This window comes from Xenopus laevis, chromosome 8L (genome assembly GCF_017654675.1).
Source record: "Xenopus laevis strain J_2021 chromosome 8L, Xenopus_laevis_v10.1, whole genome shotgun sequence".
NCBI classification, from domain to species: Eukaryota; Metazoa; Chordata; class Amphibia; order Anura; family Pipidae; genus Xenopus; species Xenopus laevis.
In genome coordinates this window covers 68,787,289-68,795,437 of record NC_054385.1, presented here as the reverse complement: position 1 = coordinate 68,795,437, position 8,149 = coordinate 68,787,289, and positions in this window count along the sequence as shown.

The window sequence follows — 8,149 nt, the reverse complement described above, 5'->3', positions numbered from 1 at the left end:
GTCTCTGGTGTTTGAATCTGGCAGCTTAGTAATTCATATATGCACAAAAAGGAGAGAAATAGAAAGAGCTGGCCCTCACAGTTGCACCTTCCCATATATAACCTCCGAAGTAGTTGGAAGCATTGAAATTAAAACATAACTTTTAATCTGTATTTAAAATAGATGTCCATACAAAAATAATATATAAAGGTTAAAAGAACAGCGAGAAACAGGACGTTGATTGACCAGTAATGGAGGGTTATCACGAACAGTGCTGAGCAGCTATTTGACCCAACAATAGGTTAATCTCAATGGATGTTGGGTATGGATTGTGAACCTAATCAGCAAACGGCTAACTTGCCTTGCTAATAAATGTCTGTCAGACATTTATCAGCAAGGCAAGTTAGCCGTTTGCTGTTCGTGATAACCCTCCATTACTGGTCAATCAACGTCCTGTTTCTCGCTGTTCTTTTAACCTTTATATATTATTTTTGTATGGACATCTATTTTAAATACAGATTAAAAGTTATGTTTTAATTTCAATGCTTCCAACTACTTCGGAGGTTATATATGGGAAGGTGCAACTGTGAGGGCCAGCTCTTTCTATTTCTCTCCTTTTTGTGCATATAACTGTTATTTGGCTTTGCACACCATATACTGTATTTGATGGTTGGTGCTCCCCAACACCATATATTCTTTTTAGTAATTCATATAGTAGACAAGCAGTCAGCACAACGATTTTCACTCCTTTTGTGGATGGTGCACATCTACCAGTGGCCACTTTCCACTGGCACCACAAATCAACAAGAACTTCAGGACAGCACCAACAAATTCTTTTGTATTAAAACGCCTTTATTCGTGCTTCACAGGGGCATCACGGCAACGTTTCAGGCCACATGGCCTTCGCCTTTATTCGTGCTTCACAGGGTCAGGAATAAAGGCGTTTTAATACAAAAGAATTTGTTGGTGCTGTCCTGAAGTTCTTGTTAGCTTAGTAATTCATATGCAGACTCTAAACTGTTACAATTTGCAACATTTAGGTGATACATTTCTCAGCAGCATCTCTGTAGTATTAGCAACTATTGTATCAATTCTAACAGCTGCCTGCAATGAAACCCAGAGATTCTGCTCAGCAGGGACAAAGATAAGAAATGTATCAACTAAATGTATCAATTTAGAACAGTTTAAAGGGTCGCGGACATGCCTCCCAGAGCTGCTTTAGAAGGTGAAAAATTACACTTTACAATTCAATATTTGAAAAACTGTGACACATAGAAAATATATCGTAAAAAGTCGTTATTTCTGGTGATCTATCTGAAAACAACTAGTTGTTTGAAGGTGAACCACCCCTGTAAGTTAATGAGTAACACTTATAGGTCTGTATAGCTTACACAGTCCCTTATGCAGTTAGCATGCCAATCACATTTTTTTATGGTGATACTTTCATGTTTAGAAAGCTCAAAGTTATTGGAATAAGCCCTACCTACACTTTTCTCAGTATCAAACATGTATCCCATGCATATACACAAGAAATGTAGGGCTTCTTTTCCCCAGTTCCCCCATTAAAGCAAAATCCTAGAAAGCTACTAGTGTTTGCCAGGCATTAGTACAAGGGCCAGATCTAGTCCTGGCATCTTTGGGCAGAAAATAGGGAGGCACTGTACTGATTTGTTAAAGCCTGTACACTTTTTGACCATGTCACAGGAACAGACATACCAGCTTCAGGCCATGACCACTTTTCAGATGGTTTGGTATGGTTAAAACTAAAAAATATTCTGCGGCAATAACTTTTGCAAGATGAGAAAATTTTTCATTAAGGTCAAAGACCAGGCTGCGGAATGGTTAAAGCTTGTATTTTATGGTCACTCTAAATAGAAAGAAGAATGTGCTACATCCCAAATAGGCCTCAATATAAGAGTTTACACAAGGTGACTATTAAGGAAATATATTTCTCACAGAAAATGTCCCACACACTTTTGAGCCAGGGTCACATAGGTAATATAGACTCCGCAACAGTAGACTGAGGTTTAGTTTTACATTGATACCACATTTTTGGCACCAATTTCCATGAAGATAATGGAGCTGTTAAGAATGTCCGTAAATCTAACCTCACTGAGTTGTCCCTGTGTAGGGTCAGGCTCAGACTGGCAATCGGGCTGTTCAGGTAGATTCCTGGTGGGCCACTGCATTTATGGGCCAGTAAAGTGGGGCAGAAGCCGAATGTATACCTACCAACTGTCCTGTTTTTCACGAGACAGATTTTGACAGCTCGGCCTGAAGTCCCGGATTGTTACTGAAATGTCCTGAGTTTGTCTTTGATCTGCTGCACTGAACAGCCAGAGAAAGATATATTTCTGATATGTAATCTCTGGCAGAGAGCCCAGAATACTCAACTCCACCTGCACTTAGATACAGTTGTAACAATTTAAGATAATCAAAGATACAATTGTAATTGATACAACTGTAAGATAAGCAGATCTCTTAGGAGAACTGAGACTACAACTTAAGACGCCGTAGACGTTTGGTGATATCGCTAAACGAGCGGATCTCTCCCCGATATGCCCACATTGAAGTGGGCGATATCGGGCTGATCTGATTGTTGGGCCCCATTGAAAGGGGGGAACTCGTTGGGCTTCTGTACAAGCCCAAGACAACCACAGCCCTTTAGCAGTAAAGATCTGTGCCTCCAAAGATGCCCCAATAGCTTCCCATCTTCTTTTCTGCTTATTCACTGCACATGCTCTGTGCAGCTGTCACTTACTGAGCTAGGGACAATTCAAGATATACTGTACACATAGAATACAAATGTCATAATATAAGGCACAAATTGTTGCTAAAATCCTAATGTCTCAATTGTAACCTAACTTTTAGTTTGTAAACTCTAATCCTATTGTACTCTGTAACCATTGTTTGTTATACACCATTTATTCCCTGTTTTTATAACTAAGGTAAAGCACTACGTATCTTGTCAGGGCTATATAAATAAATGATGATGATGATAAGTTTGATTAGTAATTAATACAGATAATGACTGCATGACAGCACAGAAACCAGTGCAGCTAGCATCATAATTTAATAATCTGCTCTGTAGTATAAGCTTTTATTACAGGCAAAGTCCCCTAAATTTAGCTTAGTTTACAGCTGCTCAGAGCCCATTGAGCATGTGAGTGTCGCAGACACTTCCCAAGAGAGTGACCCCTGTGACAGGTTTGAAATCCTGGATCATTGCTGCTATTGAGAAGCTGAAACTTTAGGCTGTTGCAATAAGGTCATTATATAAAATATGGCATTTTTAGCCATATTCATTTTTAGGGTTTAGTTCTCATTTAAATAATGGTTGTAACAGATACAGAAAAGGCAAATGTGCTAAATCAATTATTTTCTTAAGTGTATACCATAGAGGAATCAGAGTTCCCAGACTCAGCTCATAGCTGCACTGTTGGCTGAGCTAAATCTAGTTAGTGGCTGACTCAGGATATGGTTCATAAAGCTTTACTAAAAATGTATGTGAACAAGGCCAAAGGGCCAGATAGAATACACCTACGGGTTTAGAAAGCTTAGCTCAGTTTTAGACCAGCCTCTATTTCTGATTTTCTCAGACTCGCTTTCATTTCATATGGTACCTATGGATTGTAGGAAATCTGATATCATTCCAAGATTTAGAAAGGTATTGCGATCTCCGCCTGGCAATTATAGGCCTGTAAGGGTAGGACTACAGGACGCCATCCGACGCCCTGTGACAAAACACCGGCGTCAAATCGCATGCAACGGAAATAAGGTAAGTGAATGCATTCTCGGATGAAGTTGCAACGTTGATCCGACGCGACACGACTGTCGGATGCAACTTCATCTGACATTTCTATCTCTTACCTTATTTCCGTCGCATACGATTTGCCGCCGGCGTTTTGTTGTAGCGCGTCTGATCGCACCAAAAACGTCCGTATAGTCCTACCCTAAGTAGGATGCTGGACAGTGGGGGAGCAGTAAATGTGATCTATTTGGATTTTGCCAAAGCGTTTGAAACAGTGCCCCACAAACGACTGCTTTCTAAGCTAAGGTCTGTTGGGCTTAATGACTTTGTTTGCACATGGATAGGAAACTGAGGAACGGGTACAGAGCGTGGTTGTTAATGGGACATTTTCTATTTGGAGAAAGGTTTAAGTGGGGTCCCTCAGGGCTCTGTATTGGGTCCACTTTTATTTAACTTGTTCCTTAATGACATGGGGGACGGTATTGTAAGTAATGTATCGGTGTTTGCAGATGACACAAAACTATGCAGCCCAATTAATTCCATCCAGGATGCGGCAATCTGGGCGGCTAGGTAGCAGATGAGATTCAATATTGATAAATGTAAAGTCATGCACCTGGGATGTAAAGATTTGTAAGCCACTTATACCCTTAATGGGACTGCACTAGGCAAATCCATAATGGAAAAGGTCTTTGCAGATAATAAAGATGGCTGTAGCAAGCAATGACAGTCAGCAGCTGCAAGAGCAAACAAGGTCTTGAGTTGTATTAAAAGGGGCATAGATTTGCGGGAGGAGGTGGTTATTCTTCCACTGTACAGAGTGCTGGTAAGGACCCAACTACAAAATGCCGTACAGTTTTGGTCTCCGGCGCTTAAACAGGGCATTATTGAATTAGAGAGGGTACAGAGAAGGGCAACTAAGCTGGTAAAAGGTATGGAAAATTGCTACGACCTCCTGAGCTGTGACAGGGACATAAATCAGTATTCTGTCTAAAGTAAATGCTAAACTGTATGTTCAATCTTTCATAACCTGCCAAATTTTGTAAAATTAACATAATAATTAGGGGTATGGCCACAAAAATGGGCGTGGCCCACTACGTGCGGCAAATATATTTGCCCTCTTTTTGTTTCCAAAATGTTGGGAGGTATGTAAATGGTGTAACATCTCTAAGAGCAATGACACATGGTGCTGTTTGTTGCTCGATGTGTTGTCATGGCTTCTGAACGCCAGAAAATACCCTGCCATAGCCAATGCTGAGAATTGTCTCCAAAACACTCAAACTGCAAAATTGCTCAAATATGCATACAAAGACATTTTTAAATGATTACACGATTTGAATATTTTAGCAGAGAAAATTCTTAGTATTGTCCATGGCAGGGTATTTTCTGGAATTTGACAAAATGCAGGCTACAAATAGCAAGCAAGCTCTTGAGGAACCCAAAGCATTTTGTTGTAAAGTCCAGGGAAAGGTCAAACTAGTATATTATGCCAACATCTTTCATCTGCCTTGGAGTATGACCAGCAGGAATTTGTGAATTAGTGCAAGGGAAGGAAAGGCATAAAGGCCTGTTTGAGTGAGCTAAAAGAGAAAGCATCCATTTTCCATCACATTAGGATCATATCCTTGATACAAATTTCTGTGTTTAAGCTGATATTGGTGAAACAAACAGATCTATTTCTCTTTAAATTAAAATCAGGAATCATTTGAAAGATAGCTTGTATATGGACAATTATAGTTTGTGACAGGAGAGAGAGGCATAGGGCTTCTACTATATTGTTTACCACCCCTGGAATGGAGAAATGAAGCACAATGCCAGGACCCTCTTATAACATTTCTTTTGATAAATCCTCTTCAACCTGATAGAGAAACATTATATTCATAATGATTAAGTCAGAAAGGTCTTCTAGAACGAAAAGCCAGAAAGTAAATTTCTCCTTGGCTCCTCATCTAGTTTTATACATTCTGTCCACACTTTTTAATGACATTTTTTTTTAAAAAAGAGATGTCTGCATTAAAGAGGGACATTGTAGAAGCACACTGCTTCATAGAGATCTTTTCCACGTGCAGACATTACTGGTGACACATCACATAATGAGCATATGTCTCTGACCTGGAAAAAATATACATATCAGAATAATCAATTGCTTAGCTCACAGCAGAAGCAGAAGAAGCTATCATTATATTGTTAAGCATTGGAGCTTGCAATCTATGTTTCCTTTCCCAGTCACACAAACTAGGCTCATTTGGACTTTGAAAGGAAAGAAGAGCGAACCCAACTAAGCATAAGAAGAACATACTGTGCTACCATACTGTCATCCCTGTGAGAGAAATTATTATTTTATAACATCTTAACAAAAAATACCCTTTTCACACAAATAAGTAAGAGGTTCATATATTGGTCTATTAATTCATGTATTTTCTTTGTTTTGTTTGTCTGTGTTTATAGGTGTGGGACAACAGTAAACCAAGAGAGAACATAAACTAAACCAAAGTAATACTACAAGGAAGTAGTATTATGTAGTATAAATATTATGCAGTTTCTTTTATTATGCTGCTTCTTTTACATTTCTTAGGCTAAGCACAAAACAAATTCCCCACAGGCACGTATCGGCACCGAAATCTGCCCAGACTGCCTGCACCCAAGCGGAGACAATGATTCCAGGTGCAGGCAGTGCAGCAGAAGACGAGCAGCGGGGCAGTAGATCCTTGTCGTGCCCTAGTATTATAGTGGTTCTGAAACTTGTATACAAAGATGACATCTACCAACTAGTATGTGGGCAAACATAAGTGTCCTCTCTGGTGGGTGTAGACCCAGGCTTCTGTTTGAACAGGTCTTGTGCTCTAAGTTCTAATTAGCAGCCTAAGCATTCTCACTGTGTGCTAACAAGAAAATCCTTCTGGAACAACAGTGTAATAGTCAGTTCATCAGGAACAGTTCACTTCCCAGTTAATTGCTAACACAATAAACATATTCCCAAGAGCCTCTAGTTTATTACCCCAGGCAGTACAACCTTTCCCTGTTACTTCACTAGAGATTACCTTTTAAGAAGCAGTTTGCTTCTTTACCCCTGGGTGTGTGACACTTGCTTCTGGTGTCTTGGCTGCAGCTTTTTCACTTTGCTCTTAACAGCATCTGGAAATCTATTTCCCTATAGCAACCTTCACATACAATATTTCCCTTATCCCTATGTCTTTTGCAGAAGATATATCCAGAAAGAAGCCCTTCCTCCATTGTAAGTGTAGTATGTACTAAAATATCACTGTATTTAAGGCTATCACTGTGACCCACCCTAAAAATAGCCGACCGCCTGCCTATGTTTGCTTTTGGGTGTGCCTTGTTGTAATGTGCGTGTTTTGCCTAGGGTTTGCCAGTTTGCACTGGAGGTTTTGTTTCCACATCCTGCAAAGCTTATTGGCAATACATTTAGATGCCTGTTTCATGGCTACATGGAAATCAATGCATTCTGAAATGTGCCTTTGAATAAAGGAAAACAAAAATATAGAACCCTGAGGCAGTGCCTGTTTATTAGGCACCACATGGGCTCTGATCACTTATCTACTACCCTGGGTCAACATTCCTCATTAAAAAATGTGCAAACTTGGGGTATTATTTGCAAAGTGCTCAGCCACCATTTTCTTACCCGATCTCATAAAACGCCCAGATGCATCTCATTTCTGTACTTGAAAAAAGGCTAAATACATGAAAGAGTAGATAACAGTATGTAAAGGGAAGAGACTGGAAGAATAAAGGGTTAAGAGAAGCAAATATATTTTGGAGGGTAGGGCTATGGTCTAAGAATTCTTCAGCAATTACTGTACTGAATATGTGCTTAGCTTCATTTGGCACAGGGGATGCCTGAGAATAAATAAGAAGATGGTAGCTGAACACTGCAGAAATAATCCTGGGCTGGTATATTTTTTAAAGAAAATGAGCTCCAGCCCAAGGTAGAAAGTTAGCAATTATAGTCGCTGGTGGAGTGGCTAACTTTTTTGCTGCATGGATGCAAAATGTATAGTTGTAGAGGGGCAAGTTGGCAGTCTGTGTGCATTTGTGTTAACATTTTAGTGTATATGGCAGTGCATTTAATTACCAAACAGCCTTGTATCAGAAATGTTATATTGTATAGAGAATATTTTGAGTCTTTCTCTAACGTAAGTAACTGGCAGAAGTCCATGGCATATAATGTGAATCAGCAGATAGAAGGTGGGCGCTACAGGAGGCATATTTACAGGCATAGATCTTCACTGCTAAAATGCTGTGGTTGTCTTGAGCTGTTACAGAAGCCAAAAACATTTGGTGTAGCAATTCTAGCCTAGCCTAATTCTTTTGGGCTTTAGTTCTCCTTTAAAGGGGGTAGTTCACATTTAAATTAGCATTTTAGTATGATGCGGAAAGATCTCAGACAATTTCCCCTTTAAT